The following is a 19834-nucleotide window of genomic DNA, read 5'->3' as shown; positions in this document are numbered from 1 at the left end:
GAGGAAAAGGTACAAGCCCTCCTGGAGAGCCTGCCTCCTCCCTCACACACTTTGTGTAGAGTTTTAAATTTTAATATTTCTATTAAATTCCATTTACATTTCAGAGGTCTGGGTGGATTATGATATTTAGAGATGGGGAGATAGCAAGCAGCTGTTTTTAGAAGCAGCCAAGGAAATAATCCAAAATAGCCTTACAACATGTCTGGCGTGTCCACATTCACCACACACCACTCCCGGACCTGTCATGAGTGTCTGAGGGTGAGAGGGACACTGGGCTTTGCCGGGCAGTTCTGGACAGGACTAGTTGACCAGGTTTAGAGAGCGCCCAAGGCTGGATCCACAGACGATGTTTCAATTCAAATCAGGGCAGAGGTGGACTGGCAGAATTTCCTGGGAGTCCGAATCAGAGGAGTTGGGCAGCAGGAGGGAGCCAGCGGTGGGGGTTTAGGGGATTGGTGGGGAAGCCGCAGCAGAGCTCTGGGAAGGCAGGGGAATGCAGATGGGCTGCTCCTAGCTGCCCAACCGAAATCTCCACCTGCCTGTTTTTCTATAATGCCCACTGCTCTAACAATTCAGCATTTCAAAGAGGGGATGGTGGAGGAGGGAAGTGGTGATTTAAGCATGAAAAATGTCATTTTGCCTCAGAGCAAACTGCCTTTCTATGGCCTGGCTCCTTTTGTGAGGTTTGGATTTAGGCATATCTGGAAGATCATTTGCCCAATCCTAATAGGAAGGCTCACTCTGCTCGTTTGTTATGAGATGTAATGGGACTTGCTCTCACTGTGAGGACAGCAGCCACTGATTTCCATTTTTCTGTCACCATGAAAAGCTCTCCTTCATGTGTATGTGTGCACACACACGCACACACACACATGCACACACACACTCATGCATGCACACACACACACACACACAAGTGCACACACTCATACATGCACACACGCACACATACATACACACACCTTGCACCCACACATACACATTAAAGGACCCTCGGATTTCCACTTATACATTTCTCTTTGAGACAATTAAATCCATTCACTTTCCTCCAAATCCCATTCTTTATTCTTTTCCTGCCTTAGGTTTAAGGTCATTTGGTTTAGAAGAGAGGCCCTTTCTCTTGCATACAGTTAATTAATCCTCCTTTTTCTTCTTGCCAAACTCCTCAAGACAGTTTACTTTCTAAACATGGGCTGTGCTTTTCTCCCCTTTCCCTTAGAAGTAGCATGTGTTTGTTATTTATAACTTTTGAGGGCCATGCACTTATTGTTCAGTATTTGAGTTCACTGTTGTTATTTGTAATTTTGAAAAAAATCCAGATACATCCATAACGGAGGTTTAGTTTTACTTGATTTTTGTGTCTCCTTATTAAACTATGTCTGTTTGTTTTAAAAAATATCTTGGTCGGGCGCGGTGGCTCAAGCCTGTAATCCCAGCACTTTGGGAGGCCGAGATGGGCGGATCACGAGGTCAGGAGATCGAGACCATCCTGGCTAACACGGTGAAACCTCGTCTCTACTAAAAATACAAAAACCTAGCCGGGCGAGGTGGCGGGCGCCTGTAGTCCCAGCTACTCCGGAGGCTGAGGCAGGAGAATGGCATAAACCCGGGAGGCGGAGCTTGCAGTGAGCTGAGATCCGGCCACTGCACTCCAGCCCGGGCGACAGAGCAAGACTCCGTCTCAAAAAAAAAATAAAAATAAAAATAAAAAATATCTTTAAAATTCTGTCCTAAATTCTTTGATTAGTGCCATTGATCCCTGTCACCTTTTGGGTATTTGGGGCCCATGTATGAGGTACCATGTTTCCCCTAAACTGTAGCGCTGTTGTCTCTTGGAGAGTGAGCCTCTTCTTTGTCCATACACTAAATATGGGGGAGAATGGACAGAAGCACCTGTCAGATTGGTCTGGAATATGGTCAAAGTCTTTACAATTCCCCAAAGCTCTTTGGATAAAATGACGTTTTTCGTTTCTTTTTCTTGCCTTCTCAGATGGTTTCTCAAATGTGGTTCAAACTACATGTTCCTGGGACGTGGCTGGCACCCTCTGTAACTTCCTGCTGGGCTTCTCATCCTTTCGTAGGATTTCTTGCAATTTGGCCAGTGCTCTAGTGCCTCAGGCCCACTCTGGAACCGTGAGAAAACTCACAGCTGCCCAGTGTGAGGCACGCATGCAAGGCCTGCCTGCCGTGCCTCCCTCTGCCAAAGGCATTTTTAGCAATTTCCTAAAAATGTGGCTACAATGGAAAATGAAGCTGTTCAGGGGGAGAAGTGATGGCCCCGAAATGCACCCAACAGCCTGAGGTGTGGCTATGGAAGAGGAATGTGTATGGCTTAGCAACTGAGAGTGTGGGTTTCCAAGTCCGTCTATTAGGTTCTCATACCCAGTCCACCACTGTGTGACATTGGGAAGTCATTTCACCTCTCTCGGCCTGCTTTCTTTATAGAAAATAGGGATAGCCACAGTACTTGCAAAGATTATGCTGAGGATTGAATGAGATATTGCACATAATATTGTTAACACAGTGCCTGAATCATGCTGAGTACCCAGTGAATGTTATCTATGACCAAGATGATGAGTCTGAAGGATGGAAGGTACCTTAGAGATGATCGACCCATTCCTTCATCTTACAGCTGAGCACAGGCCACTCAGCCAGTTGATGACAGCAGCTTCTATTAGAAGGCAGACCTCTTTTTTTTTTTTTTTTTTTTTGAGATGGAGGCTCAGTCTGTCACCCAGGCTGGAGTGCAGTGGCACAATCTCGGCTCACTGCAACCTCCGCCTCTGGGGTTCAAGTGATTCTCCTGCCTCAGCCTCCTGAGTAACTGGGATTATAGGCATGTGCCACCACACCCGGCTAATTTTTTACTTTTAGTAGAGATAGGGTTTCACCATGTTGGTCAGGCTGGTCTCGAACTCCCAACCTCAGATGATCTTCCCACCTCAGTCTCCCAAAGTGCTGGGATTACAGGCATGAGCCACCGCACCCAGCCAGAATGCAGGCCTGCTAACCCTTAACCCAGCATGCTTTCTCCTACGGTTGCAAGCCCCAGGCCTTCCGTCCTACTCTAATGGTGGTAGTGGGTGGTGATGCAGTACTTATGATTACATAGCCAATCATTCATAAACTGTTTATTGAGAAGATTCAATGGCAAGCGATACACAGATCCTATATTCAGTGATCCTATTGTGCTATAGTGGGAATAAAATGTGCACTGGTCACTAAAAGTCAGAGTACTTACTGTAAGCAGTCACTAAGGATTTGTAAAAAGTGCCATGGAGGGCAGAGAAAAGAGGCTGCAAATAGCTGAATACTAAGATAACACTCAGCAAACATTTATGGGGACCCTGTTATGTGCTAAGCACAATGGGGCATAGAGACTTTTGTTGTTGTTGTTTTTGAGATGGAGTCTCGCTCTGTTGCCCAGGCTGTAGTGCATTGGCATGATCGCAGCTCACTGCAATCTCAGCCTCCTGGGTTCAAGTGATTCTCCTGCCTCAGCCTCCCAAGTAGCTGAGCCTACAGGCACACACTACCACGCTCAGCTAATTTGTGTATTTTTAGTAGAGATGGGGTTTCACCATGTTGGACAGGCTGGTCTCGAACTCCTGACCTTGTGATCCACCTGCCTCGGCCTCCCAAAGTGGTGGGATTACAGGTGTGAGTCACTGCACCCAGCTGGGGCATATAAACTTTAGGAGTAGGAACTATGTTTTACTTATCTTTGAATACCCAGCATGGTGCTTGGCAAGTGGTGAGTGGACAACCAATGTTTGCAGAGTGAATGAATAATGCAAGGTCTCTATTTTCTATCATTACTGTAGAGGTCACCATGAGGACTAGCTGGCAGTGGCACCATCTCTGCATCCTTTTTCTGCTGCTTGTTGCTTTCCCAAGTTTTGTGCCTGTAGGTGCCCATAATGAATGGCGGCCCTCAGAAGTTAACCCTGTGGTGTTCGCCATGATTGTTCCGCCTGAGGGAGGACTCTGCTCCGAGGTGTCTGATGTCTCCCAGGGGCCATTGTCTCCTTTCCAACCAAGCATGCCTGTCCTGCCTCTCCCGCCCACAGTACACAGCATTCTGTGCTATGCTAACCTGATCAACATTTCTATCATGTGGTGTTACTGCCCAGCTTGGCTGTTCTGTTATAAAGCAAGTTGAGAGGTGTGATCTGATTTCTGGTGGGTTCTGCTGTTTTTGCTGGAGGATGGAGAGGAACTGTGTGGGTAGATTTATTTCTCAAATAATCCTCTGCAGAAACCTGTGTTGGCTGTCTTGGTGGAACAAATGGATATCGTCAGTGTTATTGATCTGACCTTTTGCCCCTCTCCTGGTGGACAGTGTCTGTACCCTCATTGTTCTCACTCTTGGGAGCACTGAGACAATTTAGAGCCATTTCTAAGAAACCCCTGCTCTTTGGCATTTTGGAGAAAGAAAAACATTTTTGACATGAACACAAAATAATCAGGTTGTAACACCCTAGACTCTGGTTGTGTGACACACTGGAGTCCATGGAAAGCAATTTGGTGGACATAGTTCTAAATAAACATTTCTGCTGAAGTTTCCTTCTTTGCTTGAAATCTAGTTGACTGGTTGGGTTTTCAGGGATTTTTGGTGGTATAGAAAGAGAAACATTCTGATTTTTCCCTTATTTCTTCAGTGAGGGAAAAATGTGGGCTCAGAGAACTTCTTAGTCTAGTACATGGGCTGCTGTGGTCAGTGGTGCTGTATGCTCCTCTTTAGGAGTGTGAGGGTGCAGGAAGAGGAAGGTGCTCAAAAGTGGCAGGCCCAGCTAGCATAGGCAGTTTCCAAAAGACAACTTTTATGTTGTTTGCTTTTTATTATAAATTACATGTGTTCATTAGGGAAAAATCAGGAAATCAGATAAACAAAATTAAGAAATAATTATTAAAACATCAGACCTAGCATGGCCATCTTTCGGCATCAGAGGATAGAAATGGCATTACTCTCTCTCTACGATTAATTAAAAATAAAATAAGTCTACTGTATGTTAACTGAAGTATAATCATGAAAATATCTTGTATTTGTACACCTTATTTATAAGATGCATTTAAATATATTATTTTATTTAGTCTTACAATGAACATCTGAATTATGTTGTTACTATCCTCATTTTTTAATTAAAAAAACTTCTTAGACTCAGAAAGGTATAGTGAAGGTGTAGTGACTTCTAGCAATTAAATAGCAGGTAAGTGGCAGATCTGGGACTTGAATTAAAGTCTTTAGAATGAAACTGCAATCTACTGAATTCCAGCCACCTCATCATTTTATGGGAATCGTGTGTATCAATTGACTATTATTACCATAGTGCTGTGTAACAAACCACCTCAAAATTCAGTGGCTCACAACAAGTATCTATGCTATCACGTATGGGTCTGCAGATTTGCTGTAGTTAACTGATCAATCTGAGCACACGTGGGAGGCTCTACTTCAGGCTTCAGATCTAATGGACTTGGCTTAAGGCTGCATTTTTGGTTCAGGTCTGTTCCATGTGTGTTTGTTCTGAGGACCAGATAGAAGGCATGCCCTTTTTATGACAGATCCAAGATAAACCATCAAAACACATTTAAAGCCCCTGATCCTGCCATGCCTGGTGACATTCCATTGACCAAAGCAAGTCACCTGACCAAGCCCATGGCATTAGGAAGGATATACTGCCCACAGTAGGAAGAAGGGTTTGTACAGTAATGCAAATTATCACAATCTGGCCTCTTATTCACTGTTCTTCTGCATGCAAAATATACTTATCTTTTTTCTAATACCCTTAAATGTCTCATCCAATCCATTACGCTTGAAGTCTAGGATCTTGAAATTACCCCAAATCCTGATATAGAGATACCTAGGAACTAAAGAGACAAGTTATTTGCTTTTCAATGACCCAACCATACAATGTTGAACAGACATAGGCAGAATACTCCCATTTGAAAAATGTGAATGGTAGACCCATTGCAGTCACTAGTCTACAGCAATTCTGAAATCCTGCTGTGCAAGTGTAGCTGCATTTCTGTGGGTATAGAATATTCTTTTACTTGATTAGGGGTTCTCGACTGTAAAGAACCAGTTAGTAAATATTTTGAGCATTGTCAGCCTAGCTCCTATCGCAACATTTCAACAAAAGCAGTGTAGACAATTTGTAAATGCATGGATGTGGTTGTGTTCCACCATAACTTTATTTACTAAATCAGGTGGCAAGCAGGGTTTGGCCTATGGGCCATAGTTTGCTGAGCTCTGGATTAGTCCCTAGTTCTGCTCCCTAGGAGTGACTTACCAGTTCATTGTTCTCCATATCTTTTGGCTCCAACCTCCAGGAGATTCTTCTGTTTCCATAATCCATCATGCCTGGCCACCACTGAATACAAGTTTACAGGATAGCCTTTCTTTCTGGCTATGCAACTTCTCAGTCTGTTTTCTGCTTATAAAAATTTGGGAGCCAGAGATCTTTTTACATCTCAAACAGTTACAGTCTCAGGTTGATGGCATTTTACCAATATAGGTGCTTTAAAAGTTTTGTGAGTTTCTTGTGTATACGATTTCAGTCAACTCCATGTAGCAAAAGTTACAACTATGATACATTTTGAGATATGTCTCTCTCTTAAGACTTAGTTTTGTCTATTTTGGGTATACCAAGCCTCTGTAGGAGCATGCCTTTTAGCTTTCTAGGAGCACTTTATTCAGCTGAAAAGAACAGCAAGGCACCAGTTCAGTTATTTTTAGAAGCTGTAAGAAAGGATGTGACAGCCACCCCTTCATTTAGTCTTTGTCCTGAGACTGATAAAATAAGATGAGAAAGTTTCACTTTTCAAACCCACAAGTTCTGGAATTTTGGGGCTTTCCATAATCTCTCTCAATTCTGCTGGCAAACTGGTCAGTTCTTTTTAAAACTCGACTTTGTCTTACAATATATTATTCTGCTACTAACAGCTAGATTACACTATCAATATTCTGGCTTGACACTTTCTTGCCCAATGCTTCAAGTTCATTAGGTACATTTTCTGTCTTCCAAATGATCACAGATGAGTTTTGCCAAGCCCTTATCCAAGGGCTTGGATGGCATCTTTCTGGCCTTCCACTACAGTTCCCTCACCATCTGCTGCCTGGTCCCCAAACCACAGTTATGTATTTTAGGTTTTTATTACAGCAGTACCCCACTTCTGATACCAATTTCTGTGGTAGCCAGCTATTGCTACAGTGATGCTGCATAATAAACTATCCCAAAACTCAGTGACTTCCAACAACATGCACTTATGCTCACATTCACAGGTCTGTTGGTGAATTGTTGTTCAACTGATCTGGGATGGGTTCAGCAAATGGCCCTGACTTAGATTGCACAAAGACTAGGATTGGCTGTAGGCCATGGTTTGGCCTAAGGTCTGCCCCATATGTGTTTTCTTTCAGTCCGGGCTGAAAAGGGGCAGCAGCTACTTGGGGATCAGCTCTTCTTATAATGTATTGCTGGAGCACTAGACCAGCTGAACCACACAACACATTTAAAGCTTCTGCTTGCATCAAGTTCTAACATTCCACTGGACAAAGCAAGTTACATGGCCAAGCCCAGTATCAGTGGAACAGGGAAGTATACTGAGTCCACAATGGTCAGCAGGGAAGGGAATGAATTTTTTTGCCAAACAAGAATGCAAATGATTACACTATGGTTCATTTTTGAGATATTAATGTCAAAAAGAGAAGGAAAATAAATGGATGTTTATCACATACCTTTCTCAATGGTTTTTCAGGATATTTTTTATAACAACTCTATGACCAAGTTCTGGCTAATGGGATGCAGGTGCTGTGTGCTACTCTGAACTGGATCCTTAAAGAAAATTGGCATGTTCTCCCATTGTCTCTTTCCACTTCCTGCTGGCTGCGGCATGACTATAGTAGGAGTTAAGGAGTCACTTGGAAGTGAGAAGTTTCAAATGGAAGCTGCCTGTTGGTAATGGCAGGCTGCCTTCATAGCTCTGCACTATTATGTAGGAGAAAAACGTTTGTCACTTTTCTTGTCTGTCTTTGTTACAGCAGCTTAGCCTGTACATAATACTGCTTCTAGATTGTTACACAATAGATGAAAATCCTTCTTGTTTAAACCACTGCATTTTGGGTGGGTCAGGGAGGTCTTTGTTAAAGGCATTTAGTTTGTTCCTTAACAAATAGAGATTGTAATACTACTGTTTTGATGGTTGTAAGGATTAAATGAGATAATGTAAGAAAAAATCATAACCTAGTAGAATTTCTTAATGAATAACAGTTATAACAAAAATGATACACTGTTATTAACATAATTGATATATAAAATGCATTTAGATTTTTATATTTAAATATGTTTAATATATTTAATATAATATATAAAATACAATTAGTATAGTATAATAATTATTGTGCATCAAATGCCAGCCATATTCACTGCAGAATTGCTAGTTCTACTGAACTGTCAACCCTAGTCCGCTGAAGAGCTCCTCTTTCTTCTGTCTCCATCTCCCTCAATGTAGTAGTTGCCTCTGCCATTTTCTTCTTCAATTGTGGCCCAATTCAACTTCAACTAGCTCATGCATAAGTAGTTCTGAGAATAGTGATGACTTAGAGGTGTCTGAGTGGGAGAACACCAGCCTTGAGTGAGATTTGTTGAGTGTGGTTGAGGTGTTTTGTTGGTTTCCCAAATAAAAGAGTAGGAGTGTTGTGTATCTTATAGAACCACATATTCTGGACTTTTAAAATACAGTTCAATCCCTGTCAGACCCCTCTTAAATGCATGCCATTTGGATTAAAGAAAACAGGGTAGAATGTAGGTGGTTCAAGGAAAATTCATCACCATTTCTGGAAAAACAGCCTTACGTTTAATAACCTGTGGGCAGACGATCAATAATATTTTCTATGCATAGGAAGAACAGTATATTTTCATTACATATTCAGAGTTTATAGAGAAGTGTCACGAGAATAGTATATTTTCACCACATATTCAGTGTTTATAAAAAGGTGGCTCTAGTACCTCAAAGAAAATATGCCCTTCATTCCTGCAATAAGCATTTGTTGAGCAGCCTCACAAGCTAGGTACTTTGTTGTAGATGCAAAAATGAATGAGTTGTATTTTCTACTTGTAAGGAGCTCACTATCTGATAGTTGCAAGAAGGCAATATATGTACAGCTTAAGAGAGTGGTCTCTGGAGTCAAGAGTTTAATTGAGTTCAAACCCTGGCTTTGATACTTAGCAACCTTATGACCTTGGGCAATTTACTTAACTGCTTTGTGCCTCAGTTGCTTTTTCTGTCATATGGAGATAATAATAGTAATGCATCTTCTAGGGTTGTTGTAAGCATTAAATAAGTTAATACAAGTAAAGCACTTAGAACACTGTCTGGCATAGGTAAGTACCCATTATATCATTATATATTGGCCATGATTAGCTATTAGACTATAAGTTTCTGAGGGCAGGGCATCTTGTCTGCTTCATTCGCTGCTGTATCTTTAGCAGCTAGATTAGGGCCTGGAACCAGTAAGTAAATATTTGTTGAATTAATGGATGATGAATACAATGACATTCAAGTTTTTAAGCTTTTTGTTCCTTCCTGACCCACTACCCTCCAAAACGAAGGGTAATATTTATTGAGCGCTTACAATTCTCCAGACTCAATGCTAAATTATTTTACATATTACTTCATTTGCTCCTGTACAAACTTTATGAGTTGGGTGTAATCATCACATTTTACAGATGTGGAAACTGAGGATCAGAGAGGTAAAGCAACTGGACTCAGGTTGCACAGATGCTTATTGGCAGATTTAGGATTTGAACATAGGACTTTCTTGCTCAGATGCTTGTGCTTTTGAACTACTGCCCTCTCCTGCCTCCTGAAGCCCTCGTAGCTCGCACCATCAGGGCACTCACAGACACCAACCTGTGTTCCCTTGTACAGGTGCCGTTTGTAGTGTGCAATGAGAGCTGGGCACTATGGGAAAGAACACATACTGAAACTTGCATTTAGTGTTTTGACTGCTGTGTGTGCTTCACATGGCTGAGAAGTGGAGAGCAGGCTCTGGCTGAGGGCTGAATGGCTCATTGCCTTGGCTGCTCCTGTCTTCCTTCACATTCTGGAAACAGAAGATGCAGTCAAACTTTGAGTTAATGGGACTGTTATATTCATTATTTACCCAGGCTAGTACTTTATCACAGGAGCTCCTAAGTGTTTGACAAAGAAAAAGGCATCTCATTAGTGCCTGGGAGGTTATGGACTGGGCAGATGGTTTCTGTTTTCTTCTTTTCCTGGACGGAAACACAAATGTCTCAGACAGTGTGGCAGAAGCTTAAATTCTGAGACTCCAGCAAACAAGTTGGGTATCTCTTTCCCTGTTCCCTCCATTACTCTTTGTTAAATATAAAATGAAACCCTTTCTAGCTTTCTAACAGCTTTCCTGCTGTTATGCAGGTGTTGTTGAGTTGGTATTTACATGCAGCACGGTCCTAAAGGGACAAGAGGGAGCAATAGTTTCTAGATGTATGCTGATATACATGCTTGACCTAGCAGCTGCCCCCACCCTTGGGTGTGTTGGCCAAGTAGGTGGGGTGGGGCTGCGGTCTACAGGTGACCTGGCACCTTTGGTCCTTGGCTAGTGGTGTCCATAGATAACAAGATGTCATATATAGTGTCAGAAGATTCTAGTTAATGTAGGTTTTCCATGTCTAGAAACCAGTGGGTGGAAGAACCATGACCTCACTAGTTAATAATATCCCTCATGTTAGATGGAAAATGTAATAGCCACCATGAAAACAATAGGTAACATTTACTGAATGCTTCTGTATTCCTGTGTTAAGCTAAGTGCTTAATGTGCATTATTTAATTTAAGCATCTGAACAATCTTATGAGGTTTTCGTGGAATAAAAATTAAACACTTGCCATGTGCTTCTCATTGTTTTAGGCACTAGGGATAGATTAGTGAACCAAACAATGGAGATAATAAATAGTAGACATAATAAATGCATTATATGGAATGCTAGAACGTGATAAACACTATGGAAAAAGAAAAAGCAGAGTGGGGAAAGAGATGTTTGGAGTAAGCACAGGGTAAGTAGAGTGGTCATGAAGAAGGTGATGTTGGATCAAAGACCTGACACAGTTGAAGAGGTGAGCCATGCAGAGAGGTGGAGGTAAGGGCACAGCCAGTGCATGGGAGCATGCTGAGTGCTTTGAGGAGACGCAGGGGTAGGGGAAGACTGTGGAGTGAATGGGGGAGTAGAGTAGGAGATGAGGTCAGAGAGGTCATGTGGGGGTGGATTGAGTGGGAATGCAATGGAGTCATTGGAGGGTTTTGAGGAAAAGAATGAGAAGATCTGATTAATTCTGGCTGTGGCAGAATAGTGGTTTATTTTTCCTACTTTAAAGCCAAGGAAATTGGATTTAGATGGGTTAGATAACCTGCCCAAGGTGACAGAGCTAGTAAGTGGCAGAGAAGGACATTCTTTTAGGTCTAGCTAATGTCAAATCCCATGCCCTTAAAAACTACACTGGATAACTATATTATTTATACGCCAAGGCATCCTTTCCTGCAAAAAGATAATTTTCACTGATTCCTTGTAAGTCTTCCCTCCGCTATACCTGCCTCTCTTTTCCCTGTCCAGCCATGCTGGGAGATGGTAATTTTTGTTCAATCTTGTAAAAAGCTTTAATCTCTTACTATCAGGGTATCCTCTCACCTGGTGGTTTATTTGCAGATTCATCTCATAGTAAGAGAGAATTCCTTGAGATTCTATCTCTCTTTTGTTACGCCACTGAGGGAATGGTGAGTGTGTGGAGATAGTGCTTCATGTCTGTGCCCACTGGAAGAATGATTCCAGGTATTTGACACCCTGATACCCTCTTCAGTGGCCTAGAGAGTTGATGGCCAAGGGATCATAGCCACTCAGTGGGAAATCGGCTCTATTTCATTCCTTTTCCCGAACTAGCACTTCTGTCTCAGTAGGGGCCCTGTTAATGAATCAATTAAGGAGCGTATTATTATTGGAAGCTGTTTTCAGACCAATTAAGACCTTTCGACATGTCAGTTGTGATAATAAAAGTGAGTTAAGTCTCAATTTTTCTTTATTAGGGTGTTTATTAGAAGATGGAAATGTTCATTAGGTGGAGTAAAGTGATACATTCATCTTCTGCTCATCAGAAGCATAGTGGAACCTCTATTGTACTCGAGACTAATGTGGTGGCCTTTTTTGATATAGAGAGCTGAGTTCTAACCTTGCTTTTGCTGCAGGTAAAAATAAATTTGTGAGAGTCACAGTTCTGGCTAGGGAATTTTCTTTGCCTGATGTGTGCCTGGAAATGTCTGCTTGCTTGGGAGTAAGATAGTGGATCAATGATTGGAATATTGATGAGCCACGCATGAAGACTGGGGAGTGTTGGAAGCTTGTGCCAGACCCTGTGATGAGGCCAGGGACTAAAATTATAGGTTTTGAAACTTTGTAACTTTTGGCCATAAACATTTTCAAATACATACACAAATATAAGGAGTAAATTATTAACATCCATATAGCCTTCTCCCAGCCTTATCAAATCTTAACATTTCCCCCAAATTTACTTCCATTTTTTTGGTTGCTAAAACAGTGCAGATTTAGTTGAAGCTTCTTATGTAGCCCTCCCTGACCTCATACCCACTCCCCACCCTGCATTCCCAAGAGTTAATGATCTTCCTGAATTTTATATTTATCATCCCCTACAGGTTTTTATGCCATTATTCTACATACTCTGTGTGTGTATTCGTAAGAATATAAAGTAGTCTTTTGGTTGCTTCCAAACTTTGTAGAACTTTTTATCATATGGTGCATATCTTTTTGCATCTTGCTTTTATTCATGTAATATTTTGTTTTGGAGATTTATCCATGTTGACACATGAAGGTTTATTTACTTTCCTTGTTGTATAGTATTTCATTGTCTTCATATTTACCTCAAGGAATTTGTCCATTCTCCTGTTGGTGAACATGTTCACAATTTTTTTCTGATTACAAATAATAACTGCAGTGAATATTCCTGTACATGTTTCCTTACATACACTTGCAAAAGAGCACCCTATACTAGGGTTTTTCACACTAAAAAACATAGAAATGCATTTTGCACTGCCACTTTTGCATGTGCACACACACACATATCCCACAAATGAAAGTTTATTGAAACAATACTTCTATATCCATGAAGAACTCTGATATCTATTACATTCTGTCTATTCTGACCTATCCCATTCTATTTATTTCTTTTAATATTGTATTTCTTTTAAATTAAAAATGCTGGTTGTGACTCACTAAATCTTTTCACTATTCTATGGGTCACTGCATGCAGTTTTAAAAGCACTGTTCTGTGGTATATTACCAAAAAGCGAGAATTTTGGTCGTCTTGGTTTCACTATTCATAAATTGTTTTCCTAAGTGGCATGCTCTTTATTTTTTATATTGGGGTGTTTTGCTTTAGGTATAAAGCTTTAGGTGTCTGCTTGAAGTGATAATAATAATATTTTAAACAAATTCCAATCTGATATTCTCTGATGTTTTATTGAAATTTTAATCTGTATACACACAGTGAGATATTTGGATTTACTTTGATATTTTTGTTTTGTGTTTCTATCATCCTTTTCCCTTGCTTCTTTTATCTTTTTTCCTTCTTGCCTTCTGTCGATTGATAAATTTTCTATATTCCTACCATCAACTTCTTAGATTTTCCCTGCTGGTTTGGAAGATAAAGATTGTGGTACTATTCTTTTATTGATAGCTTCCCCTACCCTTTAAAAAATTCACACTTCATTATAAATATTTATAAGTTCAAGTTGTTAAGTAGTTTTATCCTTCTCCTGACTGTGGACCTAGCACCCTTTATCCATTGAGCATAACTCTTGTATAGCATCTTGTCATTGTCTAGAGTTTAGCTTTGTTCGTTCTTTAAACATATAAAAAGTTGTCAACTTTTATGTCAATAGTTAATTAAATTTATTGATTTCAATAATTTTCTGTTCTCAAATCTTATTTCTTACATTCCATGTTTACCCTCTGAATTCACTTTTCTTCTTGTTGAAGTACATCCTTTTGCATATCTTTTAGTGAGGATATATAGGAAACATACTTTGTCTTTTTGCAATGGAAAGTTACCTTTGTTTTGTCAGTATTGAACAGTATTTTAACAGGGTCTATAATTCTAGGTTGACATTTATTTTTCCTTCCTAAAAGACATAACTCTATTGTCGTCTGTCTTCTATGCTGGTGGTGGGAAGTCTACAGTCATTTGAAATGTCAGTTTTTAATTTTTAAGGCAATCTGACTTTTCTTTCTGGAAGCTCTTAAGCTTTTTCCTCCCTTTTTTCTCCCTTTTCTTCTTGCTGGTTTGCAGGTTAACCAGGAGTGTCAGAGGTGGATTTGTATTTCTTTTTCCTGCTTAGTAGTCAGAGAATAGTTTTGATTTATGACTCTTGCATTATTAAATTTTGGAAAATTCTTAGTTTTCTATTCTCTTCTGGAACATCTCTCATTTTATTAGAAATCTTTCATTCTATTCTCTGTTTCTTAACTGCCTTTTAATGTATATTTCTCTATGATATATTCTGAGTGAATTTCTTAATACAAGTTTTCATATATGAATCATCCTTTTGAATGTCCATGCTAGTGTTTATACCATTACTTGAAATTTAAATTTTAATGATATCTCTCATTTATAAGGTTTTAAATTGGGACCTCTTGATTTCCACTCAGTTTCTGTAGTTACATAATTTCTTGCCCTTTTAAAATAGAAACTGTGACTTTAGTCTCTCTGAGTTTTCTAAACATAATTCTTTCAAAGTCTTTGTCAGTCTGTTTTATAAAAGTAATTTAATCTGGGATGGATTTATGTTCCAATGGGTGATTCTGTTAACTTTTTTTCTTAATATTAGATTTCTTCCTGTGTTTTGAAATTTTAGTGTACTGGCTAAATATTGGGGATTTCATTTCCTCTCTCTGTCTCCCTTTTCCCTTTATACATCTTCCATAGCCAATGGTTTTGTCATTTGCCCCACATTGTCCATGGCACCCTTGGTTGAAACCATTTATGACTCTTGTTCTGAAGGAACGTTAGTGATGGCACAGATCCAGTCACCAAGCCATGAACCACTGAGTTCATTTTTTGATGGAGAGAATGTGCCTGCGTCTTCTAGCCATTCTAGGCCTACAGTTTGTTAAAAGCTGGGCCCTGTGAAACTAGGGAACAGACAAATCTCCCTGCCAAGCTCCTGGTCTAAAGCAATAAACATTCGTTTATTACTTTGTCTAGGTGGCCAACTTCCTGGTTACAATTATTTGTATCTAGATTCAGAATCCAGTAGGCTGTGGCTTTAGCCCTACTCATTATTTTCTATTTCTATTATATTTCTGGTCCATAGAGCCCTTTATCTTATTGAGCCAACTTCTGCCTTTTCTTTTTTACTTTCTGTTTTTTATATTTTATCTCTCATTGCTAAATGCTTGGAGCAGAGAGTGCTACAGAGTGGACATTCCCTGAACATGCTTAATGGTCTCTGTTCCCCCTTCTTCAAGGTCAGTTTTATGGAAGAGCTTCTGATATCCTTTCCTTTTTCTCTGATCACATTTAAGAACCAGACCTATTTTCAAATTAGTTCTTTACATTTTAATCTCATGCTCATTTTTTAATGCAGATATCTGGTGTGGGCTATATGCCACTTCTGGATCGTCTGGCCTGAGACTTTTAGGGTTCTGTTGACTCATGTAGGTTGGTTTAGACATGTGAGCTCTGGAGTTCAACCTCCATCTGAATCCCAAGAATAACTGTTACCCAATGTAAGATCTTGGGTAAATTACATGAATACCATGATTTAGTTTCCTCATGTGTAAAATAGAGATACTAATTGAACTGATCTCAAGAGTTTATTAAAAGGATTAAATGAGATAATGCCTATAAAGTGTTTAGTTGTTTCTTGACATGATAAGCATTCAATAAATGTTGAATGCAATAATTATTCTTACATTTACAGATAAATATGGACATAGTTATCAGGATGGGAAGGCTGCTGGATAATTATTCTGAATAAAAGACAGGTAGGACAATAAAGGACCATTGTGAGGGCACCAATAGAGCGAGAAAAACTCAGGAAAGAGACCAGAAAGTAAAAAAGGGTGTCCTTTGATGCATTTGTATCCGAAATCTGTATGGCTGTTAATAACTCTCCTAAAGTGAATGGCTCTTTCATATCCCAAATATAACAGCTGATAGGAAGAAGATGAGTTTCTAATTTTATTGAACCAAAACCTGAAGCTTAAATCCTGTGGCAGCGAGGGTACACTAAAAAGAGCCCTGTTCTTGGTAAAGGCAGATCTGGGTTTGGTCTTGGCTCTGCCTCCCTGGATTAGTTATGCCATTTCTTTAAGCTTTGGTTTCCTCATCTGTAATATGTAAATGGTAATTCTGCTTCTTAGGGTTGTACTGGGGATGAAGTGAGATAATGTAAATACATGATGCATCACGGGTACTCAGTGATTTTTTTTTAAAAAAGAAAGGCAAAGGGATTTTATGACAAGTGCTAAAACACTATCTCTGGATCTCAACCTCAGTCCACATTTGTGTAATTCTTCCTAGCAGGCTGGCTCCCCTCCAATCTTCCCTACCTTCATGGTTTCTGCAGGCAGGAAGCAGTAAAGGAACAGACTTTGTGAATTAGTAAAGATGTCCTGCGGCAAACGTGGTGAAGCTCCATCGCACACCTGTGTGGTAGATACTGCTCTGAGGAGCAATGGATTTTGGAAGTGTATGAGGTTTTTGATTTTAGAGATGGAATGATCCTTTTTTTTTTTTTTTTTTTTTTTTTTTTTTTGAGGTGGAGTCTCGCTCTGTCGCCCGGACTGGAGTGCAGTGGCCAGATCTCAGCTCACTGCAAACTCCGCCTCCCGGGTTTACGCCATTCTCCTGCCTCAGCCTCCCGAGTAGCTGGGACTACAGGCGCCCGCCACCTCGCCCGGCTAGTTTTTGTATTTTTAGTAGAGACGGGGTTTCACCGTGTTAGCCAGGATGGTCTCGATCTCCTGACCTCGTGATCCGCCCGTCTCGGCCTCCCAAAGTGCTGGGATTACAGGCTTGAGCCACCGCGTCCGGCCAGAATGATCCATTCTTAAGACTTAAGAGTTTGAGTGCTAGAGGTTGGGGCATGCGGCTAATCCTACTTTCTCCCTCTTTGGTTTTTTTTTCTCTCTACCAATGTCAAACTCTGTTTGGGGCTTTTCAATACTGTTCCTTTTGGGATTATTTCTCACCCCTTCCATAGACTCTGCTCAGTTTTCTCTTTCAAGGCTCCTCTTTCATTTACTTTGCATTGAGGAGTTAACACAGAGGAGTAGGGAAAAGGGATAGACAGGATTGTTTCTCAGAAGCAGCCAGAAAGGGGACTCTTTTAAGACCATTGAGTAGGGAAACTGCTAAGTTTTTACGTTTTTTTCCCCTTTCCACTTCACTCCTAATTCAAGTGTGTACTCACTGCAGTATAGCAGGCTGGCATCTTTAAATCAGTTATTTCCAGAGGGGGTTTTGTGATTCTAATTCAACTCTAATCCTAGCTCTAAACTTCTCAGAATTTTCAACATAAATTCTTACTAACTGTGAAAAGAATATGCTATGTAGCATTTTTAGGGTGAATGCTAGGGAAAGTGCATCATAGAGAATCAACACTTTTCAGACTTTGGGCACCATTTAAAAGACGGTGATTGAAGAACACTGTTGTGGAAACCAAGACATTCACACCTATTCATTCAAGAGAGAAACTGTCAAAGTAAGTGTTTCCCAAACTGGCTGCACATCAGAATATTTTGGGAAGTTGTTTTAGCTTCAGATTCCTGGTCCCCACTCCAGATTTACTGTAGCAGAATTTCTGGGGATAGGACCTGATAATTTGGATTTCTAACGTGGGGCATTAAGCAGGGAACAGGTGATTCCCATTCAGTCTCCAGTTGGGAAATACTAGACTAAATGACTAAACGACCCTCACATCTGCCATAAAGTTACATTAAGTTGAGAATTTCACAGAATCTTAAATTTCTATTAATATTTTGAAACCTGGTAGTCTTTGCCCTCTTTTGTTTTTCCCAAGGGAAGACTGAATTAGCTCATGTAATAGCTTGACATCTCTCTGAAAGACAAAGATCTTAATTAAACACCGCCTTTTAAGCCAAAAACAGAAACAACTAAAACCAATGCATCCAAAGTTAGGCAAATCATGAGTAGAACTGGACTCTCACCCCAGTAAAGTGACGGAGAAGATGATTGTTTGTTGAGGGCAGAGAAATGTATGATGAATTTATTTCATATATTAGAACAGTTGTTGTTAACCTGGCAGAATGTTAGAGCTGCTCTCCAGAGCAATTAAGTCAGCATCTCTGGGGCAGGGCCCAGGTGTTGGTATTTTTTTAAAGAGCATCCCCCTGTGACTCTAATATATAACTGGGTTGAGAACCACCACCACATTAGCGGCAAAGACGTGCTCCTAGGGGGAAAGATAGGCAGGCAGGTTGTTAAAGCAACACAAGTGAATCTCCCTGGCTGAGAATAGCAGCTCCTTTCTCATTTAAACAATCAAGCTTGGTGGCTTATTCTCTGGAATCTATGAGAAGGCTGAGCAGGGATGGAGAGGAAGAAGGAATGAGACAACAGGATTTGCACTTTCATGCTGGGTGGGCTCCTTTTAAGGTCCTAAAATGTGTCGCTGTCCTCATTCCCATGCTCACCCTCCAAACTGCTAGAGTTAATGACTCTTCAGTGTAACCTCAAATAATCCAAAATAGGACAACAATATTTATCATGACAATACTCTGGAGCTTTTACAATGAGGCTGACCCGTGGAGCAGGTGGACTGCAGAGAATCTTATCTTTACCTTTCAAGAAATAAATAGGGAAGTTAAACAAAGTGTGGGAGAAGAGGTGAAGAGCGGGGCTGGGCTTCCTCTATCTTCCCCTGATCCTCAAACTCCCAAAGCATTTCTGGATTACATCAGTGAATCCAACTCTTTAGAGCACGAAGACCTCAATTTAACATCACAACTTTTGTGCCTCTCACATTGTAGTCATCTTATAATGACAAAATCTGTAAACACACCAAGGTGTTATATGCATTTAAAATATGCTATATGCTTGCGCAAAACACATTTTTTTTGATTATTCAGAGAGCTCTTAGAATAATTCCAAGTGTTTTTGGCCCACCTTCTGTTCCTTCTTCCCTCCCTCTGCCTATCCCTCCCTTGCTCCTCTCCTTCCCTATCAGATACCTTCCTCCTCCTCCTCCTCCTCCTCCTCTTCCTCCTCCTCCTCCTCCTCCTCTTCCTCCTCCTCCTCCTCTTCTTCTTCTTCTTCTTCTTCTTCTTCTTCTTCTTCTTCTTCTTCTTCTTCTTCTTCTTCTTCTTCTTCTTCTTCTTCTTCTTCTTCTTTCTTCTTCTTCTTCTTCTTCCTCTTTTATTTTCTAACTTAAAAAGAAGTCTTCATAGTCAGGAGTTGTGCTGAGGTAAGGAATACTCTCAAGCTTGATGAGTTCCAGATCCAGAAGATGCCACATTATCCATATTGAGGAAAAACTGTGTTCTAATCTTATCTTGGTGTCAAACGATCTCTCAGCTTTTGACTAGGAATTTAGCTTTGGGAACCGTAATTTGTGTTAAGTGTCCTCTTCCATAGGAACTGAAGTCAGGAATCACACCACAAATCTTTAGCAAGAATATGTGTGCTGAGTTTTCTGCCCTTGCTTCTATACAGTTCTCCACTAATGACAGCCCTACTCACCCATTTTAGCTGCTAACCCGGTTTCTTCAGGAGGAAGCAGAAAGGACTT

The sequence above is a fragment of the Rhinopithecus roxellana genome, chromosome 8 (assembly GCF_007565055.1).
Source record: "Rhinopithecus roxellana isolate Shanxi Qingling chromosome 8, ASM756505v1, whole genome shotgun sequence".
NCBI lineage: Eukaryota > Metazoa > Chordata > Mammalia > Primates > Cercopithecidae > Rhinopithecus > Rhinopithecus roxellana.
This window is presented reverse-complemented; position numbering follows the sequence as displayed.